The 23,902-nt window shown below is 44.3% G+C and overlaps 1 protein-coding gene and 1 long non-coding RNA gene across 5 annotated transcripts in view; one reads left to right on the forward strand and one right to left on the reverse strand.

Annotated features, from left to right (window-relative positions):
- LOC139080740 (uncharacterized) overlaps window positions 1–9,020 on the forward strand; it is a 37,615-nt gene extending 28,595 nt beyond the window's left edge. The window contains exon 5 of the long non-coding RNA XR_011535480.1: window positions 5,362–9,020. This is a non-coding gene — a long non-coding RNA (uncharacterized lncRNA). The remainder of the gene's footprint in view (window positions 1–5,361) is intronic.
- The window catches only part of KAZN (kazrin, periplakin interacting protein), a 1,021,468-nt gene that overhangs the window by 752,369 nt on the left and 245,197 nt on the right, over window positions 1–23,902 (reverse strand). The gene's annotated exons all lie outside the window — the stretch shown is intronic.

Below are 23,902 nucleotides of genomic sequence, written 5' to 3' on the forward strand. Positions count from 1 at the left end.
AGACTGGCAGTAAATAAATAAGCAAATGCATATATATTCCATGTCAGGTAATGACGTACCCTGTGAAGAAAAGTAAAGCAGAGCGAGGTGAGATGGGACAGAGGTGAGCTACTTTCCAGATAAGAGGGACAAAGAATGACTCTGTAGAGGGGTGAAAATTAGGCACAAATCTGAATAAAGGGAAGAAGTAAACCATGCAACTATTTGGAGAAACAGGGTTCCAGGCAAAGGGAACAGTATGTGCAAAGGCCCTGAGGTAGAAATGTGGGCCAGAGCGAGGTCCTTGGACCATTTCTTTATTCACTTACATTCACAGCTTTGGTGATCTCACCCAGTCTCATGATTTTAAGCACCAATTATACACTGACAATCCCCAAATTGGAAATTCAGACTTGCACGTCCAATTGCCTACTCCCACATCTGCCCTTGGACGCCTAATCGGCATCTCAAATTTGGCATTTCCAAATCTAAACTCCCAAACACCACACCAAATCTGCTCACACTACAACCCTCTCTCTCTCAGTAAGTGGCCACCTCCGTCCTTCCACCTGTTCTTTCCTCTTTCACATCCCACCTCGGATCCATCAGTAAATCTTCTTAGTTCTTTAGAAATGCCTAGACTCCCAACACTTCTGCTGCTACTGTGCTAGTCCAAGCCATCACCATCTCCCCTCTGGATCACCACGGTAGCCCTTTAACCAGTCACTCTGCTCCTAATCTTCCTTGCTCCTACGTAGTCTCCACAGAGCACAGTCAGAATGTTCCTTCTAAAAGTCAGTCAGATCATGTCAGTGTTTGCCTCAAAACCCTTCACTAGTTTTCCAGAGTAAAAGCCAAAGTCCTCATAAGGGCCCAAAAGTTACTCTTCTAAATGGCTCACCTCTGCATCCCCCTAGCTTACTCTGTGTTCAACCACACTCGCCTCTGTGCTGCTCCTCAAACACAAAAGGTGTGCTCTGGCCTCAGGACCTTTGCACCTGCCCTTCTCAGTCCTGAATACTCCTCCCCCATACATCTCCATGAATCATTCCTTCATCTCCTTCAGGTCTTTGTTCAAAGGAGGCTTTCTCTGAGTATCCTATGGAAAATGGCAATTCCAACTTCCATGACATACTCCATCATGCCTCCTGGCTCTATTTTTCTGTTTACACAAGAAAGGATGAGAGGTGAAGGGTGTAGAAAAATAGTAGCATGAGAGAGGAGCCAGTGGACCCCCATGGGCCAGTGATAACTCTGAGCCAGCAACTGATGAGTATGATAAATTCAACTCTGCACACCTGACACTCTCAAAAGAAGATACAAGCGCTACAAAAACATAAATGGTTTCTCTATCTACTTAAGAAATAATCTGCTAACATAGCCTTTAAAGAAGTAGAGAAAATTTACATGTAAGAAAACCTTACCAGATAAAGATCATTAAATATAGGTGTGTACCCTGCTTTATAAAATAAACACACTCCTGAAGAGTGGAGTGTACACTGAATTTTAAATACCAGATGTCATTTTGAATTCATTATAGGAGTTTATTACTTGAAGGAATTTTGTAAGAATTCTAGTGTAAAGTGAGTCATCAATATCTTCTTCAACTTCATGTATAAAACAGGATTTTCATATGTTTGTATTGCATAAAATCAGGGCATACAGGCCCTAAAATTTGCTGGGTGGGGAGGCGGGTTTTCAGAGAACTTTTAAGAACAAGATTCTTATATACAGATGGCCAAAAGGCACAGGAAAAGATGTTCAACATCACTAACTATTAGGGAAATGCAAACCAAAACTACAGTGAGATATCACCTCATGCCCATCAGAATGGCCATAATTAAACAAGACAAGAAATGACGAGTGTTGGAGAAGATGTGGAGAAATGGGAACCCTCACACTGCTGGTGGGAATGCAAACTGGTGCAGCCACTATGGAAAACAGTATGGAGATTCCACAAAAAGTTAAGAATAGAATATGATCCAGCTATTCCACCTCTGAGTATTTACCCAAAGAACACAAAAACGTGAGTGTTTAAAGATATATATACCCCTCTGTTCAATGTAGCATTATTCACAAGAGCAAGACTTGGAAGAAGATGTGGTATATCTATACACAATGGAATATTACTCAGCTATGAAAAAAGAGGAAATCTTGGCATTTGCAACAACATGGATGGACCTTAAGGGTATTATGTTAAGTGAAATGTCAGATGGAGAAAAGCAAATACCGTATGATAAAAGCAACCACAACAACAAACATACACATAGATACAGAGATTGAATTGGTGGTTACCAGAGGGGAAGCGAGGAGGGAGACGGGCAAAAAGGGTGATAGGGCACATGTGTATGGTGACAGATGGTAATCAGTCTTTTGGTGGTGAACATGATGTCTTCTACATGGAAATTGAAATATAATGATGTACACTTGAAATTTGTATAATGTTATCAACCCATATTACCACCATTAAAAAAAAACTGGACAAATTACTGCTTAAAAAAAAAAAAGAACAAGATTCTTAAAATATTCTGCTAGTGGGAACAGATAAGCATAATCTGCTTTGTTCCTGGAGGCAGGAAGTTAGAAACAGTGCGATGTCCCGACTTGGGCGGGTGTTGGCGCCTGGCAACTGGACATAAAGGAGTTGCTCTGGATGCACCGACCTACTCTCACGCCCCCGCTGGCAGTCGAGATATTGCAAAATGTATCAGATAGGTCTCGGAGCTAGAGTCAGGTCCCACAGCATTCAAAGAGAATCATAATTTAGGTCTTAATTAAGAATAAATCCAAACAAAATCTCATTTTGCCCTTTTTTCCTGGTTTGTAATCTGTGGTAGACTGAGCTGCAGAAAAAGAGCTGGCTGTCTTGAAAGCTTTCTTTTGCTTTTCTTTAAAATGAAAGTTTAAAGAAAATTTGTGACCATTTAACATAATTTCCCTCAATTTCTGAGGCTGTGAAAAGTGGTGCCTTGAAGCAAATGAACAGATGGCGAGAGAGAGGTTTGTAAATCACAGCTCCCCACCCCCCTCCTGAAAATATGGAGCCAGCATTAATTTCCAACTAATAGTAAATCCTCGCAGGGGACAATGCCAACCGTCTGCGTAATGTGACCTGTGCCAGGTCCTGGTGCCACTATGTCTTCAAGAGAGGAGTACTGACTGCTGTTGCTAGACTGTTTCACCAACACATTCGCCGCAAGCATGACCCTACAACGTCGCGGGCAGGAGAAAAAGACGCGGACTTTTCAGAAGAAACATCCCAGCCCCGACACAAAGGAGGAAACCCTGGAACCACAGCAGCAAACATGAACTAGGAGGGCCAGGCTCGTAGTGAAAGAGTCATATAAGCGTACGATCGGGGTGGGGGTAGGACAGAAAGTACTGGGCGAGGGGGCGGTGGAAATATGGAGCTGCCTGCCTATGTCAATACACTCAGATTAAAACACTGAAAACAAAACTAAACTAAAGCAAACAAACAAAAATCCCTGTGCTGGCCAAAAAAAAAAAAAAAAAACAGCATATGGCTGGGTTGCATCCCGGGCTGCCATTTTGAATCTCTAGTGTAAGATCTATAAGATGACAAACCAGCTCGCTGAAAAGAAAAAGCCCTCATTTGTAGCATTTGCCTATTTCCACGGGGTAAGTACTCACACCGTGGCCAATTTCAGGCTACTAATGGTTTAAGAACTGGCAAAGTTCCTAAGTATTCAATAATCAGCACTCTCAGGCCAGCCCGGGAACACTGACCCTCCTTCTCTGCCATCTTTATTGTCCAACGTCATTTTCCCTGTCTCTACAGTAAAAATAAAAAATAAAGAGGTTTGAGTTTTGGACAAATATTTGAATACTGCAACTCAGTTGCAAAGAATCCTGTCGGATTTGGATGCACGAATGCCCTCAGTAAACATGCGCTTTTAGTAGAATGCCGTACAACAGAGATTCTCCAAGTGTCATCCGGGAAACTTTGTGTGTTCCCCAAATCCTTTCAGGGCATCTGTGAGGTCAAAACTATTTTTATAATAATTCCAAGATGCTCTTTGTCTTGTCACTCTTCTTCTCCCACGAGTGCACAGTGGAGCCTTGCAGCGGCTGCACGAGGTACGATATTGCAACAGATTAACTGTAGGATCAGATGTAGGAATCCAACTGCCTTCTATGAAGTCACACATTACAGAGATTTGCAGAAATGTAACATGATGCTACTCTTCCCGATATTTTTTGTTTACTAAGATATAGTAATTTTTCATAAATACTCTATGTTAACATAAGATGGATTTATGATTGTTGTCATAGGGGGTGGTGAAATGGGTGAAGGGATCAAAAGATACAAACTTCCCATTCTAAAATAAATGTCATGGGATGTAAAAAGAAAATGCATTAATAAACAATTAAAAATTCCTCAGTTTTAATTGCTGTTACGGTAAATATTGATGGATTTACTGTACCTAAGCAAAAACTCTTAGGGGTCCTTAATAATTGTTGAGAATATAATGGTGTTGGTTCTACAACCAACTGGTTTGAGAACCAACACCATACAACATGCACGTCCAATTAACACATTCATTCAAGAAAAGATTTAGACTCTTGCCCACTGGTGTCTCACCTCACTGCAGCTGGTGTTTGCAGGATGATTACACATGTAAGCGTCTTCCTCTCTCATTAGGCTACAGGAGCCAGCACTGCTGCTGGCCCAGAGCAGGCATGCGATTGTTCACTAAGGCATGAACAAGAGTGGGGACAGGATAAAGCTACATCAGAGGGAGACATCAGACCTAAGGATCAAGTCACCCAGGATCCCAGGCTCCTAAAACAGCAGCTGCTCATCTGAAAGGGCAGCCCTCAGTGGTACCAACAGGGGGACTGGCTTCACACTGGCATCCATGGCCTCATCTTTGTGCACAGAATGTCATCACTCAGAACATAGCATCTCAATACAGGCCACCTCTGCATGGGTACATGCAGCCAGGTAGATGTTAATGACTGGTATTGGACTGCTGTACAAACAACCACAATTATCAGTACAATTCGCACATACACTCAGTGTTATTTTGATATTCACCTGTCTATAAAATTGGAACTTGGGTGTAGGTCTGTAAATAAATTGTTAGTAATAAATGTATTAGGGTCATCCTCACACTAAGTCACCTACCATAATCACCTGCTTATTTCAAATGATGTTTGTGCCTTAATTTATTATTGTCCTTGTCACCATAAAAGAAAACACACATAAATTTCAGGAGTATTTGTGAATGGCAGGAAGATTTTTTCAAAAGTTACAGTTGCCCAGAAGGCATAGGATTTTATTTATTACAAGCAAGAAGGGGATGCGTGGAGATGGGTGTATGATGGGAAAAACACCTCCCCTGATTCTTCTATTTCCAGGTGGAGGGACCTCCAGACCTGTTGGGCCAGCCCTTCAGACACTGCACCAAGGAGCAGTGAGCAGGTCACCTAGTCTCGGGTCACACGGTGGTTCCTGGTTCCTGTTTCTCAATGGGGTGGAGCTGGTCCAGGAAATCTGTAAGCACTCTGCATGGGTTCTCTTTTCTTCCCTCGCTGTGGCGGGTCAGCGTGAGGCTGTGATATTGGGTGACTACACACATACATCCTCTGAAGATCCCAATTCCCGCAGCGGCCTGCCCCAGCTCTAGAGCTGTGTAGTGGAGGGAGTTGGGATGAGCAGAGCAGAGCAGAGGGTGTAAACAAGCATTTCAGTTGCCTAGCAAAGCCGTGATCTCCAAAGGGCTTTACCCAAAAGGGACATTGTGATGTCCCCCTGCTGGGCTCCTGTGTTCAGTTCTCATGGTGTTTCCAGACTCAAAGACAGAGAGGCAGGAATGTCATTTACAAACTTCTGAGAAGCTCAAAAGGAGGATAGGGTGGAGGTTGGCTAACAGACATTGGAGAGGCAGCTCAGGCTGAGATCAGACAAGAGCACCACCTCCACTCAGCTCCCCCAGTATAAACCCTCCTCTGCTCCCACCTGGCTCTGGGAGACCCAGGGCACGTTGTTGGCCTAGCCCAGCTGTTATTTTCTCATCAGTTAAAGGCAGAAAAGTATACCCGCTTCACAGTGTTATCCTGAGGATGAAGACAGCACCGCTCCGCAGAGCGCCAGCCAGTAGAAGGCGCTCCGAGCGCTCTGCTCCTTCCTTACCCTCCTTGTAATTTGCAGTCAGGAAGTGATTACCATATTTGTTTATTCTCTCTCTCTCCCACCCAACTGTCAACTCCAAAGGGCAGAGAGAGCAGCTGTTTTGCTCGCCCCGTCTACCCAGAGACTGGCCACAGTAAAAGCTCCATAAATTCTGAATGTTGAGTTAAAGAATGCGAGCTATCATTTACTGTCCCGTGAATTAACGTAACGGATAATTTTGTAATAGCCATTTTTTGCATAGCCTTGAGCACTGACAACCGTGTGTATGTTTACACAAGAAACACTCTGGGATTAAAATGAAGACTTGACTCCTAAACACAGATAGCCTGCACAATATGCCAGTGACGCCCTTTCTGCTAACCATTAGCCTTTGCCTCCCCCACGCCAGGCAATGGAGAGGTGTCATTACGGGTATGGGAGATAATCCTCGTTTGCTTTGGTGTTAAATCAGCACAAACAGCATGGACACTCTTTTAGTCTGTGATTAGATGCAGAAAGATCAAAGCCAAAACTAATAGGGGCACACGGCTCCAGTAAATGGTATTTTTAACTGATGGGAAGGGCATGGGGGTCTCAGGAGGAACCTTTGTGAGCAGTTCGCATCAGGAGAAGAGAAAGGTTTGCTGCTCAAGCTTCAGAGCAAGTTCTGAGACCTCCATTATCTGCCACCAGCCGGCGTGAGCCCCTCCTTGGCCGGTCCACTTCCAGGCGTTTAGGAATACCAAGTGTGCATGCCACCTCACAGGAGGTGGCCTGCAGCCCTCCACTGTTTGATTGTCCTTGATTGTTGCATCTGCTTAGTAATCCGGGTGCTCAGGTGTTTCTCCTCAGATATCATAATGTCCCTGGGCACACCACAATGCCTGGTGTGGGTCCTGGATTCAAATCGCCGTGGCCGGGTCAAGGAGATGAATGGGGCACTCACTTCAGGCACAAAATGTTAAGTCGTGCCCAAAAGAACCCCTCAGTGATCAAGATAAATCATATTGTAATACAATTTTTTTAAAAATCGAGATTAATGCAAAAATAATCCATGAGGTACAAAATATCAAATTTGAAATAAAGACAGGATCAGACATGGTCAGGATTAGGTGAGGTGAGTGAGGTCAAACTGTACAACCGTAGGTTGGATCCCGTCAATTGCAATTTTTGATGTTTTGGTAATCGCGGTAAAGCTTTGAAACTCACGATGCTCAGATTTGGAGGAGACAGTCACAACCACCGCCAGCCAAGGGGTTTCATATCCTAAGGGTTGGGAATTCAGCAATAAGCAATAAAATCCTTTAGGAGTGTTCATTCCCTTTGACCTTCTTAGTATCACCTCTAGCAATTTATCATACGGAAAGCTCTAGAAATGCACACAAATGTTCATTTACAGTGGCATTTATCACAGTATCATTTATAACAAAGACAAAGCTGGAAACAAGCTTAGTGTCCGACTACAAGGGAATGGTTAGCTAAATGCTGACACAGCCACATGATGGTACATTATGCAGCTGGAATATTAGAAAACACAGTTTTCCTCCTGAGTAGGGAAAAACCTAGTTCTTTCCTACTGTATGTTTCTCTCCTGTGTGTCTCCTTCACTACTTACACAGAACACTTCACTTCTGGTCCCCCAGTGTGTGGGGTTTTCCCCCACAGCAAACAATTCTCCATGACACCAGCTGGATGTCCTACAATTTAACTCAGTTCTGACACTATCTTCGTGGAAATAGAGTCAGATCCCACAGGTCAAGGGCTCGGTCCCATGAAACTACCCCTCACTTCAGATGCCACTTGCAAGCAGTAGGTCCCCAGGTTCCCCACAACCTCTGTCTGATTTGGCTACAAATCGGAGTTTCCCATGACCCTCGCCCTGCTTTCGATTAATTTGCTAGAGTAGCTCACAGAACTCAGGGAAACACTTATGTCACCAGTTGATTAAACGATGTGGTGAGGGATACAGATGGACAGCCAGATGAAGAAATTCAGAGAGGGAGGTCTGGGAGGGCCCTGAGCGCAGAGACTTCTGCCCCCGTGAAGCTGGGGTGTGTCCCCTCCCAGTGTGGGTGTGTTCACCCACCTGGCAGTTCTTTGAACCCCATGTGTTTAGGATTTTTACGGAGGCTTCATCACGTAGGCGTGATCAACCATTAACTCCATTTTCAGCCCCTCACCCTTTGCAAGAGAATGGGGGGTGGGCCTGAAAATTCCAAGCTTCTGATCATGGCTTGGTCTTTCTGGTAACCAGCCTCATCCAGGAGCCCACCCAGAGTCACCTCATCAGAACAAAAGACACTCCTGTCACCCAGGAAATCACAAGAGTTTCGGGAACTCTGTGTCAGAGATGGGGTCAAAGACCAAATGTTAGAACAAAAGATGCTCCCAGTGCTCTTATCACTTGCGAAATTACAAGGGTTTCAGGAGCCCTGTGTCAGGAGCTGAGGACGGAGACCATGTCTTTTCTATTATCTCACAGCAGCCACTAACAATTCAATTTTGAAGAACGCTTAGTGACATGGGAAAGTGCTCAGGAAATACTGTGAGGTTGGAAAAGGACAACACAAAGAATACATACAAAGGGTATTTAAGTAAGACGAAGAGGAGGGTGTCTTCTCACTGTCAACTCTACAGCGGTTACCATGACATTCGAGGGGGAGGGAGTGTCACGCCAAATCACCAACAGCTCACAAAGAGAACAGGGCAGTTTTGCCCAAGATTTCCATTCCTCTACTGGGGTGGCGAGGCTGTCGCAATGTATACTAAGCAAGGGGAACTGTAACTTTTTCTCTTATTATTGACTAAAAACCAAAGCTGCAGGTAAAATATAAACGCAGCTACACTGTCTCTTTCCTGCAGGCTCTTATATTCCCTCAAAAAAAAAAAAAAAAAAAGCAAAAAATTGACTATATGGACTAGAAAACAGGATAAAATATTAACCACTTGTATTTTCCAAATTTTCTTTAACATAGTTACATTACTGAAAAATTGAAAATAGAGGTGGATGGGAATTTGATTCTGTAATGATTCCGCTGCTGTCTCATTAATTTTAGGTATAAGTGTATATTGCCTACGCAGTAATGCTTATCTATCTTTGGATGGAATTACAATTAGGTATATGCGTTCAGTAATAGGATAATATGTTCAAGGAATGTCAGCTATAGAGAAAATCCTGTTTTCACCACTACAATGTATCATTTCCATTAAAAAATCTTTACAATAAATTCAATTGGAAATTCCCATCTAGAAAGAATTAACATGCTGTCTTGGGCCATGAAACAATGGCCATTGCTATACATTAGCTGCATGACAGTGCTGGACATCTTCATTTCTTCTTGATACGTCCTTCTTCCACGGTGTCTTGACCTAACTCTTGAATCTGCTTCAAACTGTGATTTCTCCTTCCTAATCCTCACAAACTCCGTTCCCTGTGGCAGAGACTGGGCTAGCTGACTACTGAACCCATTTCCCCTTAGTCCTGAGAACACAGCTGAACTACATTTTCCACTCTCTTGCAGGTATCATAGCCATATGCTAAATACTGGCCAGTTACATGTAGGTGTAAGTGATGGATACCCAGGCATCCAAGCCCCCCACACACAGCCTCTTTCCCATCTACTACTGAAGGCAGAGCAGGCAGCCATGAGGCCAAAGGCACCTGGGACCCTGAATGACCTTGGGGAAGGCCATGCACTATTTGAGATTTGTTTTGGACTTTACGTTGACAAGAAATCAGCTTTTATGGGCTAAGTCTCTGAGATTTCAGGGTTCATGTGTTAGAGCAGCTAGCATTCTCTACCACATTTCCCTCCTCTGTGTTCTTGTGGGTCTTCAGAAGGCTGTTAAAACTGAGCTCCAATATTATGTTTTCCCACTAAATCTCATCCATCATTTGAGTGCATGTGAGCTGTGCCGGCTGAAAAATGCCATAAATTTGCTACTTTCTGTGTCTTTGCAAAAGTAAGTCCACGCCTTGTCAATTCTGTAATTACGGAATTCTACGTGTATAAATAAAACTCCTATTTGTATGTCAGAAGATGAGAGCCATTTTTTACATCTGTTTGTCAGTTTTCAATAATTCTAAGACCATGTGACGAAATATAACACTTGGTCTTTTTTTCATTTACAGCAATAGAGTATAGAGTATGTCAGAGAAAAGGGAAGAGATTAAATGAAATATAAATTTCTCTTTCTCCTCGTGGAAAAAGAGAAAAATTCTTTACATCTTGCTCCATTTTTAACATGCCATATTTAACCTCCGTTTTATTTACTATTAGAAAGTAAAGACTTTAGCAGTTTAAAAGCCATGTAATTGGACCATCCTCCTTTGAAAATTTCTCCTGGGGCCGGCTCCGTGGCCGAGTGGTTATGTTCATGTGCTCCGCTGCAGCGGCCCAGGGTTCAGATCCTGGGCGCGGACATGGCACTGCTCGTCAGGTGACGTTGAGGTGGCATCCCACATCCCACAAGTAGAAGGACCTGCAACTAAGATATACAACTATGTATGGCGCTGGGTGGGGGGGGGGGGCGGGTTGGGAAATAAAGCAGGAAAAAAAAAGATTGGCAACAGTTGTTAGCTCAGGTGCCAATCCTTAAACAAAAAGAAAAAGGAAGATTGGCAAAAGTTATTAGCCAGGTGCCAATCTTTAAAAAAAAAAAAAAGAAAGAAAAAAGGAAATTTCTCCTGCTCTAACCCTTTTCCTACTCCATGATTTCTTCTTCAGAGGACAGGTGTGACAAATGAATCTATGGCTTGCATAGATCAGAAGTGTTCTACTTGTTTGTGAGGAGAAAGAATAACAGCAAAGAAGCAGTTTCCTGTGATTGTTTGGAAAATAATGAGGAAACCAAAGTGGGATAGGAAAAAAAGCTCAAGTTTAATAAAACACGCAAATATTTCAAAAGGAGGATTTTCAAGGAATGACTCATCTGGTCTTACCTATACTATTTCACTCAAAACCTTTCTCCTCTTCAAAAGCAACAACCCACAAAATAAATGGGCAAAGCTCCTTTCCTTGGTTTTCTATTAAAAGTTTAATTTGCAACACACCCAAATATGGGTTCTATTCCACTCTCTGGAGAAAATTGATGGACCCTTTGTCGTGGAAGGAGTGCAGGTTGGTGGTTAAGGAGAGGCCATTAATTTCCCTCCGTGACAGGAGGCAGACCACAGCAGCAGCTGCACCCACGCTTGCTCCTGTTACTATGAACATTTGGGACACTAAAATAAATTGATTGTACCAAAGGATTCTTTCACTTTCCCCACCACATCATCTTAATGGGGCATTCATACCACTTGGAGCTGCATTTACTGCTGAAATGGAATGATGGCTTCTAAAATTACTTTAGCACATATTGAATTGTACCTAAGTTTATTGGGTTATAGGACAACATGTTGGTTTTAGTGAAGGCCATCTTTCCAGAAGGCCTCCAAGTCAATTGTCCCTTCATCAAATCCAGGGATGTGAATCTCTGCCCCAGCTCGAAATCTCCATCTCTCTGTTTGAAATACTTTCATTTCTTAAACTCCCAAACATGTTCTTATGTCCAAAACTAAGACCGAAGAATGTTACAGATCTCAGAAGGGAGCAATTAATACAAATAAAACTCAAAAGAGTGAGACAGACAACTTCAGGGTAACACGATGTAGCCTTCAGTCCTAAGTACACACTCAGAGGAGAAATATCTTACCACATAGTTTGATTGTATGCTGAAGCTATTCTCTGTTATCTACTTCTAATTAATTATCGACCCCTACACAGCGCAGGCACTGGACACGTCCTCCTGTGCTCCGTTCTCCCAGGAAGATTTGTTTAAGGCATTACAGAAGTCAATTCATTTTTTACTATCAATCTGGCTTTTAAGACATCAGAATAATTCCTTATATTTGCACAGTACCTAATTTTGTAAAATACTTCCCTTTCTATGATCATGATTTTTATCTTCACGTGATCATTGCAAACTCCAGATGGGGGAACATGGAAACATCTAGCTGGCACAGTGACTAGCATGCATCGTGTGCCCTTTATAATATTAGCTGCCTTCATCTTTACGCTCTTGAGGATGCTAACTAAAATGGTGGTTTCCCCATCTTTGCCGACATAAACACCGACCCTGGAGATTAATGGGTGTTTCAGAAAGTCACCTAGCAAGTTCGTAGTTGGCCTGGACCTGGAGCTTGTTTTCTGCACCCGCTCCCTGCGCTGGCCCCAAGTGCCTGGGGTGTCTGGGAGCTCTGAAACCGCAAGGGAGAAGCTGTCCTTCTGAACAAGCTTGTTCACCCAGAACTCCCTGCACCAGGCGAGATCAGGTCCGAAATGCAGCTTCAGCAAGTCACACGTTTAGAACGCCTCCCTGAAAACCTCGGGGAAGGACTGATGGAAACCGACGGCTGTTCCCAATAAGCCCAGCTGTAGCAGAAGGCATCGTGGGCCCTGTGGTTTGGACCGAGCTACAGAGAAGCCAGGGACACGGCGCGTGGGTTAAATGTAGGAGCTCCCGAATCCAGTGCCTCCAGCACTTACTATACGTTGTTGTCTTGGGCAGATCGCTAACATCCTGCTTCCTCTTGTTCAACCACAATACGGGAAATTTTTAATACTTATCTCCTTGGGTTGGTAAGAGCACGAGATAAATAAAAGTGCTTGGACCAGAGCCCGGCGTTAGGAAACACTTCGCATTTGTGAAAAGAAAATAATTAAATAAAGTAAGAGAGGAACAATGACCAGGGCAGGGATCTCACTTGGCTGTCTTAGCCCGAGTGAGTTGGTGTAAAGGGAGTTAACGATGGGATAAACTGATGCTGGGGCTTTGTCGTTGAAGCCCCTACACAAAGGCCACTTTCAGGAAAGGGCCAGGCCAGCCTGGGATGGTGGTAGGGGAGAGTGGCCTGACCTGCGGGACAGCTGCCAGGCTCTGCCAGCCACTCCAGGGAAACCAGGGCCCAATGCCAACCAGCCGTCTTGTCTGAGTCACCGGAACTTCCCAAGGCTCCTGAACTAGAGCTGGGTGCCATCGCCAGCTCACGCAGACTCCTCAGCTGCTGAAATCAGCCGATAAGCACTCCCTTGAGAGAAAGAAAGAGAGACAGGGAGATGGAGTTGGAGAGAGGCTGAGGAAGGAGGACGGAGGGGAGAGAGAAAAGACCAGAGCTGTACCTAAATAAATAAAATAAAATAAAAAATGACTCAAAGGGAAGGTCTATTTACAGGCACTGGAGCTGAGAATGTATCATCAGTCAAGATGCAAAGCCAGATCTCTAAAACCATCTTTGCTCATCGTTCATTATCTAACCCAACACCCACCCCTGCCCCCGAGATTGATTGGGCTGGAACAGGCACCAATCAAACGACAGGAGCACAGGTGTGTTTGGGGCACTCTTAAGGAAAGCTTGTGTTTGAGTAACAAGTACTAATGATGCTGCCAGGAGTTCCGTGGTCCCTGGTGGAGCCAGCCAGCTGGGTGCTTAATCTTTGAAAAAAAGTCTCATTAAAAAAAAAAAAAGCAACTCAAGACCTTTGGTGGGTGTTCACTTCCTGCTCAGGTGTGACAAGGAGGATTAGAATATGAATTGATTATCTGAACAGGGTGTGCATTGTTTCACTTGGAAAAATAAATTCAGCAAAACCACATACTGAGTAAAGTGCAAGATGTATGCATGTGAATTATATATAATATATAATATAGATGTGTATGTAAACATCCTTATCATGAAGCATCTCCCATACTGCACATTTTAATGTTTTCTACATTTGCATTTATGTGATCTGAAATATATTACAAAGAACATATATTATATATAACATATATATACCAGGCTCGTTCTGAAGCCTTAGGAGACTAAAGGTAGTTCTATAGAATAGTAAGTATTAGGAGACGCATTTTTTTCTCTCAAACTTCTTTTTATCTTATTCTATATAGGAGAAGAGGTTTCCTCTACTGGTTATGAAAACAATACATGCTCACTGCAGAAATTCAAAAAGACAAAACAAAGAAGAAAATAAAAATCTATTATTTCACTGTTCAGAGATCCCATCTGTGGACGTTTCTGTGTATTTCCTTCTGGGCTTTTTGTTTTTTCCTTTTTATTTACCAATTTATCACGAACATGTTTCCATGTCAGTAAACATAGATCTACCTAATTGTGTTTAATGGTTCCAGAGCATTCCACTCTAGGGGTGTGCCAAAATTCATTTACCCCATCAAATATTATTAGATTTGGATTTGGTTTCCAATTTTTCACTGTTATGAGTGAGAGTTAAGTTTTAAAATAGTACAAAAACAAGACTACATAGGGGCCAGCCTAGTGGCATAGCAGTTAAGTGCACACTTTCCACTTCGGCTGCCTGGGGTTCTCTGGTTCGGATCCTGGGTGTGGACATGGCACCACTTGTCAAGCCATGCTGTGGCAGGCGTCCCACATAAAATGGAGGAAGATGGGCATGGGTGTTAGCTCAGGGCCAGTCTTCCTCAGCTAAAAGAGGAAGCTAATCAAAAACAAAAAGATGAGACTACACAGGACTTGCCCATATCAAAGAAAAGTTAAACAGCATGTTAATCCTACCTGCTTTTGTCTGTGACCTGAATGAAACGGAGCAGCCATACGGGTAACTCCAAGCAGTGGCTTCCTCAAATTTCAGTTGTGCTGTCTCCAACAGGGACAAGTAGAAGGAACATGTCAGGCAGAAAACAGCCTGCAGAATTTATAATCTCTCCCATCCCCAAGCCGGAGAACCATTTGGGGCTCTTGGCTCTCTCCTCACCTGACACAAATGCAGGTGAGAGAGCAGGAGAAGAGGGAAGAAATGCTAAGAACAAAGTTACAAGCCTTAATTTCTAAACGTGCTTTTGCTGCAGCTCTCTTGGTAACATTTTCTCGGAGCTTCCAGTAAGGAAGCCTTTCCTGATACTCACGTAAAATGTCCCTCACTGTAATTGTGGTCAAGTTCTGGTACTGAGTGGTCAGAAGCCTTCCTGCAATGACTGCCACGCACCTGCTCTGCACAGGTGAACAGAAAGACTCACCCTCTCCCCTCGTGGAGCTTATAATAGAGCACAGCAGTAATCAGATAATTCTGTGAGGGCATTGAACCTGTGATAAGTTCTGCAGAGTGGGAGGAACAGCTGATGGTGGGCTACATGAGATCAGGTGATCAGAAAGGCCACTTTGGGGGTGACATTGAAGCTGAGAGCAGAGGACTGAAGCAGCAGCTGTGCAAAGTGGCAGACAGCTCTCCACCTGCAGGAAGGACACGTGCAAAGGCTCCAGGGGGGAGAGTCCCATTCACCTAAATGAAGGCCAGTTTGGCTGGGCAGGGTGAGGCAGCAGAGTGGCAGGAGGGTGACCAACTCATCCTAGCTTGTCTGGAACTTTCCAGGTTTTAAACCCCAAAGTCCCGCATCCTTGAAACCCTTTGGTCCTGGCCAGACTGAACACTGGTCACCTTTTGGGCGGAGTTTTTAGCACAGACTTAGAAGCCGCGGAGGAAGCGTGTGGCTTCATTCTAAATCCAGTGGGGAGCAATCAGAGCTTCAAGCAGGAGCGGGAAATGATGTTAGTACGAGCACCACCAGCTGCAAAAGGTGAAAAGACAGCACCTCCTCTTCATTCACGTCTCACCCTCTTCCCCCGATCGCCAGCCTGTCACCGCTGTCGCCAAGCCCTCTTTCAAACCCATCCTTTTCTCCAGGCTCCATTATTACGACTCTAGTCCAGAGCCCTACAGGGTATTGATTAAAAGCCAGGGCTCTGGAGCCAGACTACCCAGGTTCACATCCCATCTCTGCCTCCTTCTGGCTGGGTGACCTCCAGGAACCTACTTGATCTCTCTGTGCATCAATTTCTTCATCTGTCAAATGGAGATCCTAGAAGGGTCGTGGTGAAGATTGAATAAGTTGACACGTGTAAAGTGTTTGACTGGTGCTTAGCACTTCACAAGCTCTCAGTAAATGCTAGCCCTTCCTGTTAAGGGTCAGGATGTTCATCTCTTGACAGCACAATTCCAATAGCTCCTTGCCTGCTCCCCTGCTTTCACTAACACCCCCAACCTTCTAGTCTTTTCACCATCTCTTCTCCATCAGCAGCCGGAGACAGCTTTGTAACAAATCAGATTTAGTCACACACACCCCACCCTTCTTCTTTTTTTTTTTTTTTGAGGAAGATTAGCCCTGAGCTAACTACTGCCAGTCCTCCTCTTTTTTGCTGAGGAAGCCTGGCCCTGAGCTAACATTGTGCCCATCTTCCTCTACTTTATATGTGGGACGCCTACCACAGCATGGTGTGCCAAGCGGTGCCATGTCCACACCCGGGATCTGAACCGGCGAACCTCAGGCCACTGAGAATCGGAACACGCGAACTCAACCGCTGTGCCACCGGGCCAGCCTCCCCCTCCCCCGCTTCTTAAAATCCTTCAGTGACTTCCATTATTCTTGGAATAAAATTCAAACTCTTTCCTTGACCTCAACGACCCTTTGTGACCTGAGCTATACCAGCCTCTCTCTAGTAGTTTTCCATTTTTTCCCTTCTTCTTGATAACTTGAAATGTCGCTGTAATATTTTGATGTACGAGTTGTTGCTACTACTGTTATTATTATTGTCCAACCTGGGCGGACCAGTGGGTCTGTTCAACCTTTGGACACAAGACTTCACTCGCTCTACGACAACTCCAGCTATCAAGTCTTTGCATGTTGCTCCCCTTCCTTCTCCCTGTCTTTTCTCCTAGTTCTGTAACCTCTAGTCCACGTCTCTTAACTTTTCTTCTAGAACTCCCATTTTTATTCCTTTGTGCTGCACTCTGGGAGAATCTCTCAGCTCGCTCTTCATATTCATTCACTCTTCTGGTCTACTCAGAAAATGAGCTGGTGGTGCTGGGGTTGTTTTTTTAATTTTGTATTTTTTATTTCAAAGATCTCCAGTTGGTTCTTTCTTAAACTCTCTCTTTGATAACTGATGCAAGGACATCATGGCAGGCACTGTCTCTCTCTCTCCCACATCGTCAATCCTCTCTCTACTGGCTCATTCTCCTTAGCAGGATATAATATACCCCATTTAAAAAAACAAAACAAAAAAAACCCCACCACTATCTTGACTCCATATTCTCCTCCAGTTACTGTACTAATTATCCCCTCTTTGGTGAAACTCCTCATAGAAGTCATCTCTACTCCCTATCTCTATGCCTCTCCTCCATTCTCTCTCGGACTCATCCAGCTGGTCTTTTGTCCCCATGCTCCACCAAATTTGCTCTTATCAGCATCACCAATGACCTCCACATTGGTATATCCAATGATCAATTGGAGTCCTCATCCTAGTTCATGCATCAGCAGAATTTCTCACACAGGATCACTTCCTGCCTCTAAAAGTGCTCTCTTCCCCTCACTTGTGGGGCAACACTCTCTTTGGTTCTCCTCCAACTTCACTGGCTGCTCCTTCACAGTCTTTGTGCTGTTCTTCCTCATCTCCCAGCCTCTAAAAGTTGGACTTGCCCAAGACTCCGTCCTGGGACCTCTCCTCTCCTTGTTTACATGAACTCCCTAGATGAACTCAAGATGTCTCAAGACTGTGTATCTCCAATCTGTTCTTTCTCCTAAACTTTGGACTTCCCACTCAACATCTCCACTTGGAGGTCTCCTAGCCTTCTCAAACATATGTCCAAAACCAAACTCTTGATCCCACACTCAAGGATGTTGTCCTTACCCTCCATCCCTCTTTTTCTATAGTCTTCCTTATTCTTGCAGTTGTTCAGGTCTCGTGATCCCTCTCTCTCTATCTCAACTCACAACCAGTACATCAACAAATGTTGTTGGCATTACCTACAAAAGACTTCCAGAAGTTGACCATTTGTCACCACCTTCAAGAGGTAATGCTCCAAGTCACGTTATTTCTTGCCTGGGTTATTGCAACAATCTCTTGATTGGTTACCTAGTTTCCATTTCTCATCCTCTATAGTCGATTCTTTCCACAACAGTACAAATTATTCCTTTTAGAGTGTTCAGTCAAGTCTGATCAGCTCTTTGCCAAAACCCTCCATGGCTTCCTCTGTTGCTCAGGGTAAAAACCAGTCCTTCAAAAACATAAATGATCTGCCCTGCCCGCCCTCTATGGTTCTGATTTATTCTCTAAGACTCTCACCCTTGCTCACCCTATTCCAACCACGCAGCTCCTGCTGTTCCTTGAAGAGCTTAGACATCCTTCTGACTCATGGCCTTGGCACTTGCTGTTCTTTCTGTCTAGAACCTTCTTCCTCTTGGTATCCACTTGGCTCATCTACTCCCTCACTTCTTTGAGGCCTTTTCTGACTATCCTATATAAATAGTTGCCGCTCCCCTTCCCTGCACCTCCTGACCTCTTACCCTGCCTTATTTCTCCCCACAACACACATCACTTGACATATTATATATTTACTTATTTCACTGGATTTTTTTTTTTTTTTTTGAGAAAGATAAGCCCTGAGCTAACATCTGCCACCAATCCTCCTCTTTTTGCTGAGGAAGACTGGCCCTGAGCTAACATCCATGCCCATCTTCCTCTACTTTCTATGTAGGATGCCTATCACAGCATGGCTTGTCAAGTGGTGCCATGTCTGCATCCAGGATCCAAACTGGCGAACCCCAGGCCACCAAAGCATAACTTGTGCACTTAACTGCTGTGCCACTGGGCTGGCCCCTCACTGGGCTTTTTTTTTGTCTCCCCTAAATAGACTTTGAACTCCATGGGGACCAAGACTTAGCTTTGTCTACTGTTAATTCTTCAGTGCTTCAACTGCGCCTAACACATAGTAGGAACTCACTAAATACTGATGGAATCAATGAATGTATAAACGAAAGACCTCGGTTCTGATTTCTTGGATGCAATACTCTGTTATCTCTTGGAAGATATTAATTATATTTATTTTAAAATCCTGTCCCAATTTCTCTATTAATTATTTTCTCAGATGTAAGTTTTTCAGTTTATTGAGTCTGGAGTTTTATAATTTGTCTCATTTTGTTGGCGGTTTTCAAATGTTTGGTGTTTTTTTCTTATTGTGAGTCATTCTTGTAGTTGAAATCCCTAACAGATAATTCTCTGGTTTTGTTTAGATGGCCCACTCCGGACAAGGCCATTTGTCCCTCCACTGTCTCCTTTCTGGGCTTCCGGGACAGAATCCTAAGAACACTTGGGCACAGACAAGATGCTGTCAGCAATGTGGGGCAAAAATGAGGCGTGGGGGTCCCCAGAGAGGAAAGAGTAGAGGGACAAGTGACATTAAATGATTCTAGTCACTTGGCTTTGGAAAAGTAAACCTGTCCACGTTGATGAAAAAGGAACAGTCTTATCAATGAATTAGAAACATTCCATTAATGAAAAGAAAAATTCAGATGTGCTTATAGGAGAAAATGTTCTTGTTTCTATAGAAAATTTCTATAAGAAACAGTTGACCCTTCCCTGAAGGGCTGACACCCTTGGCCAAAATGCATTTTTCAGCCAACTGTGCCAATAGCTTCATTGTGCTTTCTTGAAATAAAACTATACTTGAATACTCCAACAAAATCCAGAGAGGGGTTGACACGAGAGAAACAAGACTGTCCTGTGGTTGGACTGAGTAGGAAGTCACTTAACAGGGTTGAGATCCTCACCAGACCTCAGTGTTGCTCAGTTCCTCGAGATTTATTCCTCCTGGAAGCACTGCTTGGCGTCCTTTCCCCTCCTCTCAGCTCCTCTGACTCAGGCTTGTTCCTCTCGCCCACCCCAGCACTCCCTGCTTCTCTCTCCTGTGGTGTTCAGCACACTGCTCTGCAGAACCAGAAAGAAAGGGCAGCCTCACTGTCTGGCCCAGGGCACTGAGTAAACCCTTACTGAAAGAATTCATTTTCCCCCGAGCCGTCCCCCCTTCAAAATGCAGATATAATCATGTAAGACAGCCTCCCCAAGGCCTAGTGGGCAAGGATGGTGTGAGGACACAGACAACAATGCAGAAGGGGCAAGCTTGACCGAGGAGTGCTCACTGAGGGACCTGGCCAGCGAGACAGAAGGCTGGTGCCAAAGAAGGGGGTGACAGGCAGGGGACGTGGAAGAGTCCTGGAACAGGGATTTAGTCCACTCCCTAATTCCTCCAAAGGCAGACGATGACAACCAGCTTTGCCACACTGAGCTAGATGCTGGATCCTAGGAGAGACCCAGCTTGTCCTTCTTGAGGGAGCAGCCTGACCCTGTCTGAGGACAACAGCTGCCAGTGAGTTTTGCTAAATCTCTATTTCACTTGTTTATTTGTCCCCACGGTCCTTCTAAAGCACCGAGGTTCGGCTGAAACTGATTAAGAAGCCCTAATGATGATCTGAAATGTCAAGTGCACCTCCGTTCTAATAATATGCATCTGGAATACTTCCCAGATGAGAGGAGACACGGTTCCCTTTGATTTACAGTTGTAAGGATGACAGAGTGGAGGCAGTAATGATGATGAAAAGAAAGGAATAAGCCAGGTGACAACTTCCCTTCGCACAGAGGAACCAACGATAGGGAATCAACAGACTGTGTAGCGATGCTGGCATCAGTGGCATAAACAGGGGTATCACCTACAGCAGTTGCTGAGGAAACACAGCCGTGCTCGGCTCTTCAGGACCTTAACTCATCTTGGATGAAATACAAACCTCCAGGTCCAGCATTCAGGGCTGTAAGTCTTTGGAGAGCAAGGAAACTCACATGTGGGCCTTCAGTGGCAATCATTTTCATTCCGTTAAAGAAATAAAGAAGGAAACAGACTATGTACTACTGAACCACGTTGTGTGTGGTGTCAAAATATCTTGTTCCTTCCTAGTCTGTGATATTCTCAGCAGCAGGAATGTATTAGTCTCCTGGAGCTGCCATAACCAAGTACCACAAACCAGGTGGTTTAAAACAATCGCAATTTACAGTCTCGCAGTTCTGGATGGTAGACGTCCCAGATCAAGGTGGCATCAGGTTTGGTTCCTTTTGAGGGTTCTAAGGGAGAGTCTCTCCCCGGCCTTTCTCCCAGCTCCTCGTAGTGCCAGGTCTTCCTTGGCTTGTAGACACATCACTCCCGGCCTCCATCTTAGATGGCCTTCTCCCTCTGTGTCCTCACATTGTCTCCCCTCTGTGCGTGTCTGTCTCTGTCTTCACATTTCTCCTTATTAATAAGGACACCAGTCGTATTGGATTCGAACCCACTCTAATGACTATGTCCAAATAAGGCTACATTCTGAGTTTCGGGAGGTTGGCTCTCCAACAGATCTTTTCTGGAGGACACAATTCAACCCATAACAAAGGAGCTGGTCCCTTTTGATGAAGCTGGAGAAAACACAAGGTAGGGCATCCGTGTCCAAATTGCATTCTGCACAACGCTGGGCTTTTGTAGAGATGGTTCAAAGGTTCTGCAAACATTGATTCAATTTCATTTAAAAATACATTGAAAACCCATCACACACGCTCCAATGTGATACGGATCATTATAAACACCAGTGCACAGCTTGTGCTTTCAGAATAACAAGGTGTTGTTACTTTTTCCAGGCTGGGGAATAAAACTCCTGTGCCCGCTCCATGTGTCTATTCAAACTTCTTAGTTAGTGGGTTACTCATTTAAAATGATTGTCGCTTTATACTGGTCTTCTTTGAATTCGAGTCCTGTGCTTAATTGGGTAAGTGTATAAGCAGGAAGGTTCCTAGAGTTTAATTACAGGTGTCCAGATGCCTCTGCTCAGGGAGAGCGCTCCCTTGGCTCTGTGGTTAAAGATGTAAGGGGACACACGGCACATGGACAGGATGACATTGAGTAGAAAGGATGGCATTTACATAACGTCTGAGTGCCCTATTAGTCCAGGCGCCTCAGGTTGCCAGTAATAGAAACCCATCTCAATCTAGCTGAAGTGAAAAGGGAACTTTGATGGCTACTCCACAGAGAGTTTCTTCTTTTATTCCTCACTGCGTAATTTTCCAGTGTAATTTTTTCTATGCCTATGTTGGGGGTACCATGCATTGGCCCACTCACACACATGCCACCCTCTCTGGCCAAATTCCCTGAACTACAAAAGATGGAAAGCTAAAACTACATTTCCCAGATTCCCCTGTGGCTTAGGTTCCCAGGTGGCCTAGGTTCTCCCTGGATGAGGTGCAAGTGGACAAGGCAGCCACTGCAAGGGAGGAGACGGGCTCTTTAGGCAAGCTGGAGGCAGAAGCACTTGGTTCTTCAGGATAGCCCTGGAGGAGGTTCCACTGTCTGGTTCTCTGTGTCACGGATGCTGTGCTGTGTGGGGCAGTAGCTGGGCCGTTTCCACTGACAGTCTTGTGGGGCATTTGGCTGGTTTCTGCTGGCTACTGTTATTCCTGGCTATGCAGCCTCCAAATCTAGTTTTCAAACCTCCTGGAGATTCTGTCTACTATCAAAATCTCTAAAAAAATTTTTTTAAAAAGGTCTTTCTACTTAAATTAGTCAGAGTGTATTCTGTTGTCTGCTACTGAGAACTCCAAGATACCAGTATATACACTGATGACTCCCAGGTCTGTCTCTTCAGCCCACAACTCTCTGCAAAGCTGAAGACAGATTTTTGACTGTCTCCCAGACAACCCCACTTAGATGTCCCACAGATGCCTCAATCTTCATAGTCTCCAAATCCAACGCATAATTTCTCACTCCAGGCCTTCTGTTCTGTTTCTTTATCAGATACAACCATTTTCCCAGGTACCCAAACAGAAATCCGAGACTCATCCTGTGCTTGTCTCTCTCTTTCACCCCCACATTTCAATTAGCAACATTTCTGATACTGGCTCAACACAAGGTTGACATAAGGGAAGCCGTATTGCAGACAAGAAACCATATCGTAACTTTGAATGACCTCTGACTAACTAACCCAGTTGGATATGCACCTTCCAGGAGATCTAACTGCTCTGTAGATTTTATGACTCCTGCTTGTGCACGTACCTCCCAGCTGCGCTCAGACAATAACTTTGTTCTTTCAAGTTCCTTAGGAATGTGATGACCCCCCAACAGAGAGTCTATGCTGATAGCCATCATCAATGAAAACGGAAAGATCTGGCGTGACAACTCCCAATCTGTAACACCAGAGGGTCAACATTCCTAACCCTCTCCCCTGTAACCCACTGGCTTATATAACTGCTTCAAGATTCTATGCCCCGCCCCCCCCAAGATGGTTCTTTTTGACATTAGTTAGCCATCTTCCCCTTGCTAACAAGCTGTAATAAAATGCCCTTTCTCTGCCACCATCTTGCCTTTTGACGATGGGCTTTTGTCTCGCGGCGAGTGGATCCTGCCCTTTGTGCCGTCTAACAGTTCTACTTAAACATTCTCTGAATGAGTCCCTTCTTCTTTAATCTTCCTGCCCCTTAGCATAGTTTCCTGCCTTCCCATCTCTTGCCAAGACAAACTGTCTCCTGTCTTTCATCTCACTCCAGTCCATCCATCCTTCACACTTCCTCACAGTGATCTTTCAAACACACAAATATAACCATCTGTCCCTTTGCCTGAGTACATTAAATCATTCCTCCACCATTATTGTGGTTTTAAGCTGAACGAATGATGTGAAACCAGAATGCATGTGTGGCAGAGACTGGCCAAAGACTCACGAAATCCATTTTCTCTTTCTCTGAGAACAAGGCTAGAGCACATTTCCCAGGCTCTCTTCTAGGTAGAGGGCCTGGTTATCAGTCAGACCTGACTTCAGACACTGACTTTGCTACTGTATCCGTTAGCTCTTGCCATGTAACAAACCACCTTGAAACTTAGTGGCTTAAAACAATCACCATGTATTGTTTCTCAAGAGTCTACAGAAGGACTGGTG

The sequence above is a fragment of the Equus przewalskii genome, chromosome 2 (genome assembly GCF_037783145.1).
Source record: "Equus przewalskii isolate Varuska chromosome 2, EquPr2, whole genome shotgun sequence".
NCBI lineage: Eukaryota > Metazoa > Chordata > Mammalia > Perissodactyla > Equidae > Equus > Equus przewalskii.